Source organism: Berghia stephanieae, chromosome 2 (assembly GCF_034508935.2).
Source record: "Berghia stephanieae isolate SIO BIC M18660-M18661 chromosome 2, UCSD_Bste_1.3, whole genome shotgun sequence".
Classification (NCBI taxonomy): domain Eukaryota; kingdom Metazoa; phylum Mollusca; class Gastropoda; order Nudibranchia; family Aeolidiidae; genus Berghia; species Berghia stephanieae.
In genome coordinates, this window is record NC_088361.1 from 111,278,690 (window position 1) to 111,299,778 (window position 21,089).

At 40.5% G+C, this 21,089-nt stretch overlaps 1 pseudogene across 1 annotated transcript; it reads right to left on the reverse strand.

The window, feature by feature from the left end:
- Window positions 1-1,186: 1,186 nt before the first annotated feature.
- LOC144964094 (uncharacterized) lies at window positions 1,187-5,284 on the reverse strand (annotated as a pseudogene). Its single transcript, XR_013643742.1, has 3 exons — window positions 4,949-5,284; window positions 3,253-3,850; window positions 1,187-2,011 (listed from the first exon to the last, which is right to left on the reverse strand). The product of XR_013643742.1 is annotated as an uncharacterized LOC144964094 (transcript).
- Between the last annotated feature and the right edge of the window lie 15,805 nt (window positions 5,285-21,089).

Consider the following 21,089-nt stretch of genomic DNA (forward strand, 5'->3'; position numbering starts at 1 on the left):
AATAATAATAATAATAATAATAATAATAATAATAATAATAATAATAATAATAATAAATAATGATAATAATAATAATAATAATAATAATAATAATAATAACAATAATAATAATAATAATAATAATAATAATAATAATAATAATAATGATAATGATAATGATGATGATGATGATGATGATGATGATGATGATGATGATGATGATGATCCTGATGATGATGATGATGATGATGATGATGATGATGATGATGATGATGATAATAATGATCTAGCACTTGTTTGTTTGTTTTGTTTGTTTTTAAGGGTTTTACGGCTCTTGAAACACATTTAGGTTATATCAGCGCCAGTAAAAAGGAAGAAAATGGGATAGTAAAAAGTTATAGAATTACAATAAAAGCACCCAAGAAAAAGTAAGACATAGGGGAACTGGGAACATATGGGGATCAGATGTAGATTCAATGCACTTAGTTTGAGATCACCTAAAAGTCTCATCCAGACACAAGCACAGGTCCCAACTAAGAGGAATACACTCAAATGTTTACCAATCATATAATACAATATGTAATATGTAAACTCAACATAATACAATGCAATAACAGAGAGATGATTTACAAGGAAAAAAATATCATCTCCCAAAACAATAACTATACATTCGACTGTTTCCCTCCCAGCCAAGAACACGGCCAGGGTCAGGACAAAACCAAGCATTCCAAGACACAGACAGAAAGCGAGTTGGAAAACAGATAGAGGGGGATAGAAGACACAGTAAGTACCTCCCTGCCCACTATGGGAGGTCAGGAACCCCACCCAGACTTCCCTCGTAATTACGCATGGTAACTTAGTAACTGGCTCTAAACTATCGGAACAATGGCGGATGCCCTTATGAAATATTTCTCCGACGAGCATAAAAACGTATCGAGATGAAAAAAAACATTATAAATCTGATCATGTTTTGACTTTTACACATTCTGACACCAGACATATGAAAAGTTCAAGCCAGCATGAAGAGTAAATACTAAAAAGTACCAATTTTCTCTGTTTAGAACCATGATGGCCGAAGTTGCTGGGTGACGTGACATCAGACTATTGAATCCAATTGGCCTTGTTTCACTTTGAAAAAGGAAGTAAACACTGGTGAAAATACTTTACTTTACTTCCAGAAGTAATGATTCCAAACATATGGTCATTATATACTGTTTAGCTATGTATAACTACCGGCGTAAAAAATAATACAAACTTGCATACATTGACTCTTCATCATCAAATACGTATTCTGGTTCCTCTTTTTTAGGTCTTCCCTGGTATATCCCTCTCTTCTTCTTCTGCTTTCCTTCCTGTTGCCTCTCCTCACCACCACCTGCACCCTTTCCTTCCTGTTGCCTCTTCTCACCACCACCTGCACTCTTTCCTTCCTGTTGCCTCTTCTCACCACCACCTGCACCCTTTCCTTCCTGTTGCCTCTTCTCACCACCAACTGCACCCTTTCCTTCCTGTTGCCTCTTCTCACCACCAACTGCACTCTTTCCTTCCTGTTGCCTCTTCTCACCACCAACTGCACCCTTTCCTTCCTGTTGCCTCTTCTCACCACCACCTGCACCCTTTCCTTCCTGTTGCCTCTTCTCACCACCAACTGCACCCTTTCCTTCCTGTTGCCTCTTCTCACCACCACCTGCACTGACTATTTCTTGTAGCACCTCTGGATCTGCGTTATATTCATCCGCTGCCAACCATTCTAAAACATTCTTCGCCCACTTTTCCTTCATCTTATAATGAACGTTCTTATTTTCCATTTCTTTGATGATGTCATCAATGTACATATTGACGACCAGTTTCGTGTCATTTCGTTCATGGATATCCAGTTTGCTGATGACACTGTGATAACGTTGTTTGGTACAGTACTGGACTGTCTTGGTCTTGCCAAAATTTTCATCTTTTACGTCAAGAAAAGCTTCAGCAAGAAATTTGACGGCGTGTAGTTTGTAGTCTGGTCTTTTCAAGGGAGTCATCACCACTCCTGTGATAAAAGAAAGGAACAAAGTTAGAAAATATAGCATAACCTCGATACCCACTCGTCCTGCTCACACATACACTGATAAGCCGTCAACCCTACGCAAAGCTTGTGAAGAGTATTTTAAAATGAAAATATGTTCCCTTTATTTATCGTGTTGAGGTAATATAGTAACATTAATGTAAATTTATGTGTGTGTGTTCGTGTAGGAATGTAAATGTATCTGTGATTGAGTTTGTGTGCATGTGTATGTGTTTGTTTCATCATATGTATTCTCAAAATTGTCAAAAAATTAATGTTTGAATGATAATTAATGTTGTAGAGCGCCGCTGAGCACTTGTGTGGAAGTTGAGCCCTATATAAATAACTTATAGTTATTATTATCATTATTATTATTATTATTATTATTATTATTATTATTATTATTATTATTATTATTATTATTATTATTATTATTATTATTATTATCATTATCATTATTATATTTGCAAATTTTTTGTTTGAGTAGAGCTAGAGAAATTCTCAACATTTTAGTTCTAGCGATTAAAAAGTCTACAGTAGAATCTGCATAAAGTCAACACTCCTATAATCAATTTCTGCTTAAAGTCAACACCTCTTTTTGGTTCCAAATCTTATTGGTCTCTCTCTTTTTTTAATATAAGGGTTTATCGTTGATAATGCATGAAGTCAAACAATCTTTCTGGTCCGGTGGTATTGGCGTTATCAAAATTAAACTGTAATACATTCATAGTCTCCAACCAAACACATGTGCTTAATACGTGTCATATATTTTAACATAAATTACATTTTCACCATCTAAATAACTCGGGCATAATACAATTTGAGAGGGGAAAAAATCGCACATTTAAAATCTAGGCTTGAAAGCCCATCCTTCAGATATCGATCGATTAATATGATCATCTTGTCATAAACTCTGAAACCTGGAACTTTCCGAAGTCCCAAGATTGAGAGTTTGTGACAAGATCAGGGTCATTTTAATCGATCTAGATTTGAAGGACGAGTCCTTGGGCCGATATTTTAAAGTATTTTGTTTTATTATAAGTTTTTTTTATGAGCATGGCAGATTTGACGCAGAGGGCGATAAAATGTTTTCAAATTCACAATCATTTAGAATTGAAGGAAAGTATTTCATTTAATTTGTCATTGATAGATATATCTGATGAAGATGTGAAGAAACGTATGATGGATGGAAGAGAGAAAACTGATCTAAACATTTCATAACTAACCTTCTACGTTACACTTCAAATCATCATTCTTTTCAGTCAGGGCAGACCTCGATCTCATGAACCCACCTCTCCTGGAGGTGCTTCTTCAGGCCTTCCATGGTAGCCATCGGTTCACACACTGGCTTGGCGTAGTAAGGAAAACCAGCCACTTTGCACAGATCGTTCAAATCCTGAATATTCACCCATTTCTTATTGATAGTCAGTCCGAAAACGTAAAACCGAAATTCATCACAGTAGATGATCTCTTTCTGAGCCGCTGATTTTTCTGGCAAGTCTATTCCTCCCCCTCCGTAAGGTCTCCATAAATTCTCACTCGGCATATTTCACCCAAGTCACAATAATTTTCCGAGCTCTGATCATCATCGCCGTCATCATCTGTATCGCCTTTAAATTCTGTAGAAGTTTCTCTATATTGCTCCCACTTTTCCCCACTGTGAATAATGTCCCATGTTTTGAGAGCAGCTGCTTCGTATTTCTTCAAAAGTTTCTTGATATCGCACCTAATGAAAGAGACCTGTCCGTCTAGATTCCTTTGCCGAGAACCGGCTCTGATGTTCACTCCATCTTCTGAGTAGATTTGAAAACTAGATCCATGAACCTGGAATCAATAAATAATAAATATATATAAATAGATAAATAAATAAAAATAACCCACACAAACTGTCGTAATCCTTTTAAAGAAACGTACTTAAAACTTTGGCTAGAAATGACCCTCATCTTGGCAAAAACTCTCAAACCTGGGACTTGTCAAAGTATATTGATTGATTAATGTGACATTTAATTCCCAATGTTTCAAAGGTTTTTTTCCATTATTTATTTATATTTCATGGTGAAGGGCATTTTAATCGATTCATATTTATTGAAGGACGAGTTTTCTGGCCAAAATTTTTAATACAGAGTATGGCCAAAAAGCTGGAATAAATCAATTTATTTTCCTACTTCCTAGACCTGGGAATGAAGTGTGTACAATCAAAAAGTATTGTCAATGTGCGGGTTGTCTACGAAGTAGCGTCTTTTCTCTGTTGAAAATAGCGTTAAAATAGATAAATTTTTTTAAAAGAAAAAAAATAATTGGGTCTTCAGTTTGTACACTACACTCCAAAGGGACTGGACCACATCTAGGGCATGACTCCTAGATGCCTTTTTAGGATCTCAAAATAACTTAAGAACAAAATGATTAAACACAAACGAGAGTAATTTAATGAAACTTGGATGACAATAAAAGAGAAAAGTTTGATCAGAAGTCTTAGCTTGTTGTTGTTATCAGTTAATGATTTGTGAGAGAGAGGAAGACTCTGCTCGCCCGTCCAAACCTCCATTCGTCTTTTCGCTCCCTACAGTACCCCCCTCCCAGTTGTATACCACATAGTTTACAGCGCTAGTCTTGATATCGAGGAGGGAGCCTTGAGTGTCTACCTGACCTGGTGGTAATTGTAACGTCCCTATTTGGGCATGTTTTGTCCGATACCGCATCTTCCAATGTAGCAGGTTTTGTATCTGAACCTGGTCCTAATTGGGGCTTCCTTGTTTGCTGTATTGTTGTTTGAGCGATATGTGCTGCTTTCAGGCGATCTACAGTTACCTTCTCTTTTTTTCCTTTAATGTCTAATACAAAATATTTGTCGTTTGTCTCTAAAATTCGATAAGGGCCGTCATAGTGCCATTGTAAAGGGGAACGGTGAGAGTCAATGCGAACGTAAACGTAACCGGTAGAAGTAAAATTGGTAGGCATGTAAACAGGCTGATTCCCATGAAAGTTGGGCGGAGTTGAAGCCAGTGATTGCATGGTTGCTTTGAGTTGTTTCACGAAATCTGAACTAGGCTCTATGTGCGGAGTGTTTTTGGGTTGCAGTATTTCTCCTGGAAGACATAGTGTTGAACCGTAAAACATTTCGGCAGGTGAGCAATCGGCCTCAAGTCTCCAAGAAGAATGAATTCCCAGAAGAACCAATGGGAGTTCCGAGTACCAATTTGGAGAAGTTGTTCTCACCTTCAATGCACTTCTGAGTTGTCTGTGAAAGCGCTCGACCATTCCGTTTGCTTGTGGGTGGTATGCCGTCGTGTTGTTGATCTTGATGCCAAGCAACTCCCCAAATTCTGACTAAAGCGTCGAGGTGAATTGTCTACCTCGGTCAGAGGTAATGTCTGTTGGCACACCAAACCGCGATATCCAATGTTGTAGAACAGCTTGTGCGCATGTCGTGGCATGTGCATCTGGCAGTGGAATTGCTTCAGGCCAACGAGTAAAACGGTCTATTATGGTGAAAATATATGACATGCCTTGACTTGTTGGTAAAGGTCCAACAAGGTCAACGTGTAGGCTAGAAAATCCTGTGTCTGGTTGTGGTAAGCGAATTGATAACGGTGATTTGGTATGTCGACTGATCTTTGATGCTTGACAGGCATGGCACTCTTTACACCAGCGACGAATATCTCGTTTCATAATCTCCCAAACAAAACGCTGACAAATGAGTTTTTGTGTGGGTCTTGGGCCAGAGTGTGATAGGCCGTGCAATTGGTCGAAAATCAGATGTGTCCACGATTTGAGTAGAATGGGCCTTAGTCTTCCAGTTGACGTGTCACAGAGGATGACATGGGTGTCGAAGTCGACATATAGGAGATTTAAGCCTGTTGTTTTCGACATGTAACTCTCCATCTCTCCTGAATCACGTTGGTCTTTAGACAAACGTGCAAAATCTCCCGGGATAGGTCGTGATCTCCCTTGGATGATGCATTGATTGTTAAACGGGAGAGGGCATCAGCGATGACATTGAACTTGCCTCGGAGATGTTGTATATCTGTAGTAAATTCGGCTATGTAGGAGAGGTGTCTCGTCTGCCGCGGCGATCTATCCGTTTGACTTCTGATCGCTGTAACTAATGGTAGGTGGTCAGTGTAAATTGTGAACGACTGGCCTTCCAGAAAATGTCTGAAGTGTTTGATTGCGGAATAGGCGGCGAGGAGTTCTCGATCAAACGCACTGTATTTCTTCTCTGTTTCAGACAATTTCCGTGAGTAGAAAGCAAGGGAATCCAAGATTTACCATCCTGTAGTTGCTCTATTTGCGCACCAATAGCTACATTTGAAGCATCGACAGTGAGGCTCGTCTCACATTTTGACGAGGATGATTGAGGAGGACGATGTTTTTGAGAAAGTTTTTGGCTTGTTCAAAAGCCTTTCGACAGTCTGTCGACCATTCGATGCGTTGGCCTTTTCTGCTTGCCTGAGCATGATGCAGTCGAGCAAGTGTGTCAGCGATGTGTGGCATGAACCGATGATAGTAATTGATCATGAAGAGAAATCGTTGGAGCCCGGTGCGGTCAGTTGGTGGTTCACTGTTGACTAATGCGAAAACTCGGTCAGGGTATGGAAGAATACCTTGCGATGTGATACGGTGGCCAAGAAAGTCAAGTTCGCTAGCCCCAAATACACACTTGCTTTTGTTGATAACCAACCCGTTGTCAGAAAGAAGCTGAAAGAGATGGTGAAGGTGTTCACGGTGTTCTTCATGGGAGTGGCTGGCTATTAGAATATCATCGATGTAGCCGAATGCAAAAGGAGCGTTTCTCAGGATTCCATCCATAAGCCTCTGGAATGTCTGGGAAGCATTCTTAAGGCCGAATGGCATACGTACAAACTCCCAGAAGCCAAATGGGGTAGTTATTGCAGTTTTTGGAATGGATGTAGTTGCAACGGGTATTTGGTGATAGCTCCTAACAAGGTCGACTTTAGAGAAAACTTTGCACCCTGCAAGTCGTCTATTGAAGTCCTGAATGTGCGGTAAAGGAAATCTGTCATCTTTTGTTTGTGTGTTGAGGTGGCGATAGTCACCGCAAGGTCGGAGTTGCCCATCAGCTTTTGGAACAACATGAAGAGGTGAAGACCATGGAGAGTTATAGCGTCGAATGATCCCCATTTCTTCCATAGCCAGAAATTCTTGTAGAGCTGCTGTCAGTTTATCCTCGGTAAGACGACGAACTTTGCCGTGAACTGGCGGTCCGTCTGTAACTATATGCAGCTCCACACCATGCTTGTTGACAGTTGAACTGCATCTCGGAGTAAAGAATTGTGGAAATTCTGACAACATGCATGAGTATGAGGTTTTCACTACGAAGGAGAGTCCCGAAACCGAGTGGGAGGTTCTAGTTGGCTGAAGCGAGGCTAAAACACTGCAGAGTGACATAAGGTGTCTACCTTTTAAGTCAATGAGGAGTTCATGTTGAATAAAAAAATCTGCTCCAAGTATAGGTCTCGTGATGTCTGCCAGAACGAACTCATGTGTAAGAAGTTTTTTTTTGTCCAAAGTGGAGCGTGAAGATTCGTTTTCCCCATGAACGGATAGAGGTACCGTTAGCTGCTAATAACGGTGAGGAGGGGGAGTTGCATTTTCCCTCATGGACAGATGCTGAAAAACTGAAATGTCCGCTCCGGTATCTATTAGGAAATGTATTCCTGATCGTCTGTCCATTAGTGTTGGGTTATTTGATCGCTTTTACTCGATCGACGACCGAGCGCCAAGCCACGAGTCAGTGCTCGATCTCAATGCCGGAAGAGCGAGTCAGTAAAACGATCACTCGATCGTAAAACGATCAAGCGGGTTGTGAGCTTGAGACGATCTTGACACGTGAGACGAGCTTGAGACGATCAGGATTCGAGCGAGCGGAGGGGTAACGAGTGTTTCGAATCATTTCAAATTCAAACGATCACAGTTTGCCATCCGATACCAATCGCCAATGTTTGCACACGGTAGTCTGTGGTTCTTCCACAGCCCTCACTCCTTGTCAGATGTTAGTGTGTCTGGGTGGCAGTGGCAGGGAAATTCGTATAGGTGTATCACGCGTGTGTGACAAGACTTCATTAAACCTACTAAAGTTTGACTATCACACACACACACACACACACACACATACACACACACACACACACACACTAAGGCTATTTCTATGACACACACGCATCCCTCTATCAATGAACACTCCTCCATAGTGCGGCTATGTGGTCTAGTCATGACGTAACTATAGGTAGTACTCTAGTCGACCATGGCTCTCGTGCATTATAATGGTCTAGTGGTATGACACCCGCTTTGGGATCGGAAAGTCCTGGGTTCGAGCCTCGCGCTCGGTGCATAGTTGAGTCTTTGGACAAGGCTCTTTACTCACATTCTCTCACCGTACTCAGGTGTAAAATGAGTACCTGGCCGTTAACAGCGTTGTCTTTGTCTGAAAAATTGTAATATCGCCTAACAGGCGGCATGTCCCGTCCTACATATTAAATGTTGCTGTTGACCGGGGACCCCTTTACAAAGCGCTTTGATCACATTTAGTGGATATTGTAAAGCTCAATTTTTTAAAGTAAAACATTAGCTTTGAATATGGAATGTTTCAATTTTAGATGCCTGTGTATTCTTTGTTAGTTCCCCTCATCATCATCATCATCATCATCATCATCATCATCATCATCATCATCATCATCATCATCATCATCATCATCATCATCAGGGGCAGCGGTACGGTCTTTGGTTGGCACCCGAAAGGTACCGAGTTCGATCACCCGCCGCTGAGTGGTCTTGAGCAAGTCACCTTGCCCTAACTAAATTTGCGGCGCTGCACTGCGGCTATCGCTTGGGTTATTCCAGTCTTCCCTTAGAATAGACCCGAAAGACGAATCTCCCCTATGGGATGAATAAAGGGAATTATGTTTAATTTATTTATCATCACCATCATATCAGCGGATCATCATCATCACCACCACCACCACCACCCTAATAATAATGGATAAAATAAATATCAACACATTTCAATGTAATAATCAATCTAAAATCAATCAGTGCTCCTAAAAGACCCTTTGATTTCTTTGTCTAATTCGTTCCATACTTTTGGAGTCCCGACAAAGAAAGATTTTCAGCTAACTATAGTTTATATATATGGGAATATTAATCAGTCGTTTATATTGGAATCGGAGTTGTCTAGCAGGTGTATTAGTTCAAAGCGCATTTCCAAGGATTTACCATGCTCAATGAACTTCACAATATTTTATTTAATTTATTCCTCCGGCACGCCATATCGACCATACATCCATTTCGTACAGTAGGTACCGATCGCTGTTTGGAGTCTTTTTGTATTAAAGCTCTTTACAATACCCGTCATTGCTTATAAGATAAGAATACATTCACACCTGAGTCAAGTGCCTGACACACGGACTCAACGTCTGGATCACAATTTTCAACAATCACTGTCACTCATCCGGCCATTGACAAGGCTTGATTTTGTGACAAGAGACACCGTACCACTGAGCGACCGAACAAATAATCACCATCTGCGCCATCGTCATCATCATCATCATCATCATTATCATCATCCTCATCACAGCCGTAACAGCCAGCAAAACCACAATCATCATCTTCGGGTCCGGTCTATCCGTGTGGGGGGTGGGGTGGAACCTGCTAAAGTATTTCATTTTTTAAACAGAAACACGATAATCATCATCATCATCATCATCATCGTCATCCATTGTCGTCGGCATCGTTATCATCGTGTCCGGGCAATCCGTGTGTGTCTGGGTGTGGAACCTGCTAAATATTATTATTATCTACCTACCTAATAAAAACACACCATTCTTGTTCATTTATTTTTCAAATAATGAAATGAAAGGCACGACCTTTCCCGCACACACAAGAGGCGATGACGACCAGTGACAAATTATGGGAGGTGGGGCGGCCGACAACTTTTGGCGCGACATAAATATGAAATGTTAAGGTGACAGCGGGATGATGGTGGTGGGAGGGGGGGGGGTCTCAACCCTTCACCATCAACAACTGTTTGATGGCGTGTGTGTGTGTGTGTGTGTGTGTGTGTGTGTGTGTATGTGTGTGTGATGCGACGAACGATCATAATCAAGGCTGCCAGACAGCCAGATTTCTTCTTGCCCAAGTAGTCAAATAGACCCCAAATAGCCCAACACCACAAGCATTCTGACTCCCTTGAAAAACTCATTTGTTTTGATTAACAAAACAATCGACTACAGTTGGATAAACTTATCTTTTCATTTTTTTTAAATAAAAGATTTTTTTTTTAAATGAATAATAATAGAAAAGCGTTTCTTAGTAACCAATTTTGAACTTGGCCATCTGGCAGCCCCCATCATAACCAGCTGCAGTCAAGCCAGCCACAGACATAAGAGAGGGAGGGTATGTGAAGTTTCCTGTGGCAAACGAGTTGCTCGTGTTTTTTTTTTCAAACGAATCACTGCTCGATGACGTCACTGACTCGAAACCCGCCCGAAACCGACTCGATTTTAGAGGACTCGATCGAAAACCCGCTCGATTTGATCGTTTCAAACTCGACCCAGCACTACTGTCCATGATTGAAAAGGTGTTCGTGGCTGTGTCTGGTGTGCCAGCAGTCGCCACTTCTAGCTGCTGGCCTTGTCGTTTCCCAAAGATGTAAAACTACACCCTGGCTGACACCGTTGAGCTTTGAATCCAAACTTCGTTTGGTAAAAACACACAAACCGCTCTGTTGACCAAATGATCTGTTGCCAAGTGACTGTTGTGCCCGATTGGGTTTGAAACCCGCGGCGTCGATGTGGGTTTGTCCATTGTTTTCAATAGGTGTGAAACCGCCACTGGATTCTTGTCTTGTGGATGAAGCTACGACATTGTTTGTGTTTCGTAGATCCATAGTGCCATCAGCAAGTCTTGCAGTTGCTTTCGTCTCCCAAATCCTGTCAGCAGCCTCAGCTAGAAGTTCTACGTCGACGATATTCTGACTAACTAAAATGCATTGGATGTCAGGAGGGAGGTTTGACAGGAAAAGTTCCCGTTTCAATGTTTGGGGGTCATCATTCAATGAGCTGATTTTCCTCAGCAGCACTGTTGGTCGTTTGCACCCATTCCGTTGAGATTAAGTAGTTGGAAATCCTTTTGGGCTTGAGACTTGCCGAATGTCTTGATTAGTGATTTTTTAAGCGTCTCATATTTATTTTCATGCGGAGGGTTTGTGAGTACTGCCTGCATTTCTTCTGCAGTGTTTACATCTAGAGTGCTAACAACATAGTCATATTTTGTTTGGTCTTCTGTGATACCGCGAGTGTTAAATTGTGCTTCAATTCTTGCGAACCAAACGTCTGGTGACTTTGTCAATAATTCTTGCAGTTTTTCTGAGACTGCCCCAACCGTACTTTGACTCTTTTGGGAGGATTGGAGGACAAGGAGTTGTTGCAAAAGGTCAGAAAGTTTGTTTATTTGTTCCGCCATGTTCAGCGTCGGGTCACCAGTTTAGGATCTCGAAATAACTTAAGAACAAAATGATTAAACACAAACGAGAGTAATTTAATGAAACTTGAATGACAATAAAAGAGAAAAGTTTGATCAGAGATCTTAGCTTGTTGTTGTTATCAGTTCATGATTTGTGTGAGAGAGAAAGACTCCGCTCGCTTCGTTCAAAGCTCCATTCGTCTTTTCGCTCCCTACACCTTCCTATTACTATTATTATTTTTTATCTTTATAAGTACCGCACTGGGCCTGAAATCATCATAATCATCATCATCATCATCATCATCATCATCAATGTCATCGTTGCCATTGTCGTCATCATCATCACCATTATTATTATTATTATTATTATTATTATTATTATTATTATTATTATTATTATTATTATTATTATTATTATTATTATTATTATTATTATTATTACATCAAATAAATATATAAATAAATAAAAACGAACAAAATAACTAGAAAACAATACTAATAAAAAAAGAGAAAGAAAGAAAAAAGAAAAGTAGAGAGAGAAAGAAAAAAGAAAACTCACCTTTTCCGTTGCCACCCAATCAGTGCAATGTGTGTCGCTGGGATCTGGTTTTTTCAATATGGAAATCATGGGGACAAATCCCATATCATCACCTCCTGATGCCATGGCCTGGATGAGAGAAAGGGAATATTATATTAGGTTATTCGGGTATAATGGTATAACAATATAATAATAATAATAATAATAATAATAATAATAATAATAATAATAATAATAATAATAATAATAATAATAATAATAATAATAATAATAATAATAATAATGTCGATGATGATGTAGCTAATGACGATGATAATATTGATGACTACGACAACTACGGCGACGATGACGACAACTACGGCGACGATGATGATGATGATGATGATGATGATGATGATGATGATGAAGCAATCTAAGAACTTATTTCCATTCTGAACACTTAAAACATTCGTAATCGTCAATGAGTTTGGATTATTTGATGAATACAACTACTAAATCTGACCCCTCGGTTTTCCAAAAATAAATGTAATAGAATGACCATTCTATCTAATGTTATTTGATTTTGTACTCATTACTCTTTACTACTTGTCGCTACCATCACTATTTAAATGTATGCAAGCATAGCCCTACTATAACTCCAGTCCGCCATGTATGCAAGTAATGCAAGACTGTGTGCCTCTGTGGTTGATATCAACATTCCTTTACTCGTGTGTGTTACTATGACCAATAGTACACTGTGTGTTGTGTGTTAAGCCCTTACACAGGTAGTCTCTCGATGTAGTACTATTTTTATCTTCGGCTGGGTGTGACTTCTGGCCTGATACTATATTTTTGTGTGCTTTCTTTCTTTCATCACTTCACATCGTTATAACTTCATTTTAACAACTATGATCATTTACAAATTTATATCACTAATTCTGGCAAATCATAGCTTTCTGGCCACCTACCTTGAGTCATAAATCTACTTTGTTCTTCTGTACACTTAATAATTGCTACTTAAATATTTCATACAGCCATAACGTTAACGCCTTTGATTACTTATTACGAGCTAAACATTTACTCTTTAACTCTGCAATTCACTATGATTGATTTTGTAGCATAACTCTTTAGTTTAGACTTATTCGTTCCTTCATACATGTCCTATGTTATTTGCATTAATTTGTTTAAATCATGAAGATGCACACAACTCGATCGAGTTTACTCACTTCAGTCTATGCATCCCTTTACCTGGACCAGTGACGTAGGTGCTTTCTCTGACGTCCGCGTTAAATCTATTTTTAACTGCTATGGCTAAGATGAGATTCTTCTGCCATTCTTTTTAGTGCTGGGTCGAGTTTGAAACGATCAAATCGAGCGGGTTTTCGATCGAGTCCTCTAAAATCGAGCGGGTTTCGGGCGGGTTTCGAGTCAGTGACGTCATCGAGCAGTGATTCGTTTGAAAAAAAAACACGAGCAACTCGTTTGCCACAGGAAACTTCACATACCCCTCCCTCTCTTATGTCTGTGGCTGGCTTGACTGCAGCTGGTTATGATGGGGGCTGCCAGATGGCCAAGTTCAAAATTGGTTACTAAGAAACGCTTTTCTATTATTATTCATTTTTTTAAAAAAATCTTTTATTTAAAAAAAATGAAAAGATAAGTTTATCCAACTGTAGTCGATTGTTTTGTTAATCAAAACCAATGAGTTTTTCAAGGGAGTCAGAATGCTTGTGGTGTTTGGCTATTTGGGGTCTATTTGACTACTTGGGCAAGAAGATATCTGGCTGTCTGGCAGCCTTGATTATGATCGTTCGTCGCATCACACACACATACACACACACACACACACACGCCATCAAACAGTTGTTGATGGTGAAGGGTTGAGACCCCCCCCCCCCCCCTCCCACCACCATCATCCCGCTGTCACCTTAACATTTCATATTTATGTCGCGCCAAAAGTTGTCGGCCGCCCCCACCTCCCATAATTTGTCACTGGTCGTCATCGCCTCTTGTGTGTGCGGGAAGGGTCGTACCCAGGGTTGCTAGTTTGGCCTTCTGGTGGCCAAATTTGAGAAATTTGGCCTTTTCCCAAGCCATTTGGCCTCCCAAAATTTGGTTTGGCCACTTGGCCTCCTGTGACCAACTTTTTGGCCTCCTCTGACTTTCTCCGTTATATCGTTTTACTTTGGTACCGGTAAAACTTATTTTATTTGGCAATCTAAATATCTAAATGCAACACGTGCTAACGCCACAGATTGCATTTGCTAATGCTTCTATTTCTATATATAGAATCTCTGCTATCACGCAATCGCGCCCAAAAGGCCCATATTTGTTTTCAAAAAGCAATGCTGTGTGGATTTCCAAGTTACGAAAGACATGATTAATTTGTTTACAGCTGCCATGTACAACCAGAACGAATAGTGTTCTTCGGGATCGAGCACATTTACTTGTAGTAGTAAAAATGCTGAGCAATAATGGATTCTTGGTTCGTTGAAACGGGCCTGTTGAATTCAGTTTAATTTGTAAAAATGTTACTTTTGTTGAGGAGTTCTCCAGGTGTGTAGACCTCTAGAATGAACTTTTTATTCCCATCGTGATAATTCGGTTGTATGTGACATTTTTTTCTGAGTCTCAAGTCAATTATTCGTTATTTTCTCGTTGCGCTGATTACAACTCAAATATGTGACCTATGATGTTGTTTAAGTTTAAAAGGAAAAATTCAACGATATCAACAAACGCACAGAATCTAGTGAGAAATTGCAATGGCGAAATGGTGTTTTGATTAAGGTGAGTACAGCGAATGTTCCTTTAAATTAATTTTCTTTTTTCTTCTTCAAAAATGGGGGGAATAAATTGTTTAACAAATCTAAAGAGTTTTCGCGAGGCTAAGGTGGGTTTGGTGGTATTTGGCCTCCTGCCGAAGAATCTGGCCTCCTGCTATAGCTAGTTTGGCCACTTACTCAAAAATGATCTGGCAACCCTGGTCGTACCTTTCATTTCATTATTTGAAAAATAAATGTACAAGAATGGTGTGTTTTTATTAGGTAGGTAGATAATAATAATATTTAGCAGGTTCCACACCCAGACACACACGGATTGCCCGGACACGATGATAACGATGCCGACGACAATGGATGACGATGATGATGATGATGATGATTATCGTGTTTCTGTTTAAAAAATGAAATACTTTAGCAGGTTCCACCCCCCCCCCCCCCCCCACACACACACACGGATAGACCGGACCCGAAGATGATGATTGTGGTTTTGCTGGCTGTTACGGCTGTGATGAGGATGATGATAATGATGATGATGATGATGACGATGGCGCAGATGGTGATTATTTGTTCGGTCGCTCAGTGGTACGGTGTCTCTTGTCACAAAATCAAGCCTTGTCAATGGCCGGATGAGTGACAGTGATTGTTGAAAATTGTGATCTAGACGTTAAGTCCGTGTGTCAGGCACTTGACTCAGGTGTGAATGTATTCTTATCTTATAAGCAATGACGGGTATTGTAAAGAGCTTTAATACAAAAAGACTCCAAACAGCGATCGGTACCTACTGTACGAAATGGATGTATGGTCGATATGGCGTGCCGGAGGAATAAATTAAATTAAATATTGTGAAGTTCATTGAGCATGGTAAATCCTTGGAAATGCGCTTTGAACTAGTGTTGGGTTATTTGATCGCTTTTACTCGATCGACGACCGAGCGCCAAGCCACGAGTCAGTGCTCGATCTCAATGCCGGAAGAGCGAGTCAGTAAAACGATCACTCGATCGTAAAACGATCAAGCGGGTTGTGAGCTTGAGACGATCTTGACACGTGAGACGAGCTTGAGACGATCAGGATTCGAGCGAGCGGAGGGGTAACGAGTGTTTCGAATCATTTCAAATTCAAACGATCACAGCTTGCCATCCGATACCAATCGCCAATGTTTGCACACGGTAGTCTGTGGTTCTTCCACAGCCCTCACTCCTTGTCAGATGTTAGTGTGTCTGGGTGGCAGTGGCAGGGAAATTCGTATAGGTGTATCACGCGTGTGTGACAAGACTTCATTAAACCTACTAAAGTTTGACTATCACACACACACACACACACACACACACACACACACATACACACACACACACACACTAAGGCTATTTCTATGACACACACGCATCCCTCTATCAATGAACACTCCTCCATAGTGCGGCTATGTGGTCTAGTCATGACGTAACTATAGGTAGTACTCTAGTCGACCATGGCTCTCGTGCATTATAATGGTCTAGTGGTATGACACCCGCTTTGGGATCGGAAAGTCCTGGTTCGAGCCTCGCGCTCGGTGCATAGTTGAGTCTTTGGACAAGGCTCTTTACTCACATTCTCTCACCGTACTCAGGTGTAAAATGAGTACCTGGCCGTTAACAGCGTTGTCTTTGTCTGAAAAATTGTAATATCGCCTAACAGGCGGCATGTCCCGTCCTACATATTAAATGTTGCTGTTGACCGGGGACCCCTTTACAAAGCGCTTTGATCACATTTAGTGGATATTGTAAAGCTCAATTTTTTAAAGTAAAACATTAGCTTTGAATATGGAATGTTTCAATTTTAGATGCCTGTGTATTCTTTGTTAGTTCCCATCATCATCATCATCATCATCATCATCATCATCATCATCATCATCATCATCATCATCATCATCATCATCATCATCATCATCATCAGGGGCAGCGGTACGGTCTTTGGTTGGCACCCGAAAGGTACCGAGTTCGATCACCCGCCGCTGAGTGGTCTTGAGCAAGTCACCTTGCCCTAACTAAATTTGCGGCGCTGCACTGCGGCTATCGCTTGGGTTATTCCAGTCTTCCCTTAGAATAGACCCGAAAGACGAATCTCCCCTATGGGATGAATAAAGGGAATTATGTTTAATTTATTTATCATCACCATCATATCAGCGGGATCATCATCATCACCACCACCACCACCACCCTAATAATAATGGATAAAATAAATATCAACACATTTCAATGTAATAATCAATCTAAAATCAATCAGTGCTCCTAAAAGACCCTTTGATTTCTTTGTCTAATTCGTTCCATACTTTTGGAGTCCCGACAAAGAAAGATTTTCAGCTAACTATAGTTTATATATGGGAATATTAATCAGTCGTTTATATTGGAATCGGAGTTGTCTAGCAGGTGTATTAGTTCAAAGCGCATTTCCAAGGATTTACCATGCTCAATGAACTTCACAATATTTTATTTAATTTATTCCTCCGGCACGCCATATCGACCATACATCCATTTCGTACAGTAGGTACCGATCGCTGTTTGGAGTCTTTTTGTATTAAAGCTCTTTACAATACCCGTCATTGCTTATAAGATAAGAATACATTCGCACCTGAGTCAAGTGCCTGACACACGGACTCAACGTCTGGATCACAATTTTCAACAATCACTGTCACTCATCCGGCCATTGACAAGGCTTGATTTTGTGACAAGAGACACCGTACCACTGAGCGACCGAACAAATAATCACCATCTGCGCCATCGTCATCATCATCATCATCATCATTATCATCATCCTCATCACAGCCGTAACAGCCAGCAAAACCACAATCATCATCTTCGGGTCCGGTCTATCCGTGTGGGGGGTGGGGGTGGAACCTGCTAAAGTATTTCATTTTTTAAACAGAAACACGATAATCATCATCATCATCATCATCATCATCGTCATCCATTGTCGTCGGCATCGTTATCATCGTGTCCGGGCAATCCGTGTGTGTCTGGGTGTGGAACCTGCTAAATATTATTATTATCTACCTACCTAATAAAAACACACCATTCTTGTTCATTTATTTTTCAAATAATGAAATGAAAGGCACGACCTTTCCCGCACACACAAGAGGCGATGACGACCAGTGACAAATTATGGGAGGTGGGGGCGGCCGACAACTTTTGGCGCGACATAAATATGAAATGTTAAGGTGACAGCGGGATGATGGTGGTGGGAGGGGGGGGGGGGGGGTCTCAACCCTTCACCATCAACAACTGTTTGATGGCGTGTGTGTGTGTGTGTGTGTGTGTGTGTGTGTGTTATGTGTGTGTGATGCGACGAACGATCATAATCAAGGCTGCCAGACAGCCAGATTTCTTCTTGCCCAAGTAGTCAAATAGACCCCAAATAGCCCAACACCACAAGCATTCTGACTCCCTTGAAAAACTCATTTGTTTTGATTAACAAAACAATCGACTACAGTTGGATAAACTTATCTTTTCATTTTTTTTAAATAAAAGATTTTTTTTTTAAATGAATAATAATAGAAAAGCGTTTCTTAGTAACCAATTTTGAACTTGGCCATCTGGCAGCCCCCATCATAACCAGCTGCAGTCAAGCCAGCCACAGACATAAGAGAGGGAGGGGTATGTGAAGTTTCCTGTGGCAAACGAGTTGCTCGTGTTTTTTTTTTTCAAACGAATCACTGCTCGATGACGTCACTGACTCGAAACCCGCCCGAAACCGACTCGATTTTAGAGGACTCGATCGAAAACCCGCTCGATTTGATCGTTTCAAACTCGACCCAGCACTACTTTGAACTAATACACATGCTAGACAACTCCGATTCCAATATAAACGACTGATTAATATTCCCATATATAAACTATAGTTAGCTGAAAATCTTTCTTTGTCGGGACTCCAAAAGTATGGAACGAATTAGACAAAGAAATCAAAGGGTCTTTTAGGAGCACTGATTGATTTTAGATTGATTATTACATTGAAATGTGTTGATATTTATTTTATCCATTATTATTAGGGTGGTGGCGGTGGTGGTGGTGATGATGATGATCCCGCTGATATGATGGTGATGATAAATAAATTAAACATAATTCCCTTTATTCATCCCATAGGGGAGATTCGTCTTTCGGGTCTATTCTAAGGGAAGACTGGAATAACCCAAGCGATAGCCGCAGTGCAGCGCCGCAAATTTAGTTAGGGCAAGGTGACTTGCTCAAGACCACTCAGCGGCGGGTGATCGAACTCGGTACCTTTCGGGTGCCAACCAAAGACCGTACCGCTGCCCCTGATGATGATGATGATGATGATGATGATGATGATGATGATGATGAGGATGATGATGATGATGATGATGATGATGATGATGATGATGATGATGATGATGGGAACTAACAAAGAATACACAGGCATCTAAAATTGAAACATTCCATATTCAAAGCTAATGTTTTACTTTAAAAAATTGAGCTTTACAATATCCACTAAATGTGATCAAAGCGCTTTGTAAAGGGGTCCCCGGTCAACAGCAACATTTAATATGTAGGACGGGACATGCCGCCTGTTAGGCGATATTACAATTTTTCAGACAAAGACAACGCTGTTAACGGCCAGGTACTCATTTTACACCTGAATACGGTGAGAGAATGTGAGCAAAGAACCTTGTCCAAAAACTCAACTATGCACCGAGCGCGAGGCTCGAACCCAGGACTTTCCGATCCCAAAGCGGGTGTCATACCACTAGACCATTATAATGCACGAGACCGATGGTCGACTAGAGTACTACCTATAGTTACGTCATGACTAGACCACATAGCCGCACTACTGTAGGAGTGTTCATTGATAGAGGGATGCGTGTGTGTCATAGAAATAGCCTTAGTGTCTGTGTGTGTGTGTGTGTGTGTGTGTGTGTGTGTGTGTGTGTGTGATTGTCAAACTTTAGTAGGTTTAATGAAGTCTTGTCACACACGCGTGATACACCTATACGAATTTCCCTGCCACTGCCACCCAGACACACTAACATCTGACAAGGAGTGAGGGCTGTGGAAGAACCACAGACTACCGTGTGCAAACATTGGCGATTGGTATCGGATGGCAAGCTGTGATCGTTTGAATTTGAAATGATTCGAAACACTCGTTACCCCTCCGCTCGCTCGAATCCTGATCGTCTCAAGCTCGTCTCACGTGTCAAGATCGTCTCAAGCTCACAACCCGCTTGATCGTTTTACGATCGAGTGATCGTTTTACTGACTCGCTCTTTCGGCATTGAGATCGAGCACTGACTCGTGGCTTGGCGCTCGGTCGTCGATCGAGTAAAAGCGATCAAATAACCCAACACTAGTTTCATTCATTCATTGATCCATTCATTGCTACACGGCTATAGAATTTTATCTACTATTCACATCCAACCATGAACAGCTATTTAATTGTTAATTTAAATCATGGGTAGCCCTATTCGTCCTTAAGGTCGAATAGCTTCAACCGTGGTTGCCGTACGTACGGACAAATCGTGTTGCTTGCACTATTCGTCCTTCACACTAAAGCTGGGCAATATTCCGTTTTTGCTTTTACTGAGCTGGATTCGAATCCACGTAATTACATGATATATCCGTATCGTCTTAAATGTTTCACAAACCCCACCTCCTCTGTTTGTGAGTCAAATAATCAGTTATGTGTGTTTTTTTTTTTGAGGTGTGTGTGTGTGTGTGTGTGTGTTAATTTCGTGGGGTTTTTTTGTTTGTTTTTTTCTTCTGGGATATGATTTTTATTCCAGAATGGTGATTGATTTCTTATAAGGAACAATTGTCGTGTTCTCCTATTGGTAAGTATCCAATTCAAATACCTGCTCGAGAGTTTGGGTTGGCTAGGCACAGAGGAAGATTCGGCAGGTTTTCTTTGTTTTGGTTTCTTTTTTTTGGTTTTTTTTTTGGAGAGGGGGGGGGGGGGTTGTTGTTGTTTTGTTTTGTTTGCTGTTGTTTGTTTTTTTTTTTTTTTTGGGGGGGGGGGGGTTATTGTTCTTTTTTATTTGTTTTCTCTTGTTGGTATTTTCCCTGCTTTTGTTTGATTTGTGTGTGTGTGTGTGTGTGTGTCTATTGTGTGTCTACGTGTGTGTTGCCTTTTTTACATTTTTTTTCAATCTATAATAGTGGGTAAGCACTCAGTAACTATTTGTTTTAAATGACTAGTATTCAATTTGTCAAAATATTATATTAGTCATAATAGTATAAGCAGCGCAAGAAAAAAAAAACAACACCAAATTTCTGTATCTGTTAAGAAGCAGTTTTATTAAAAA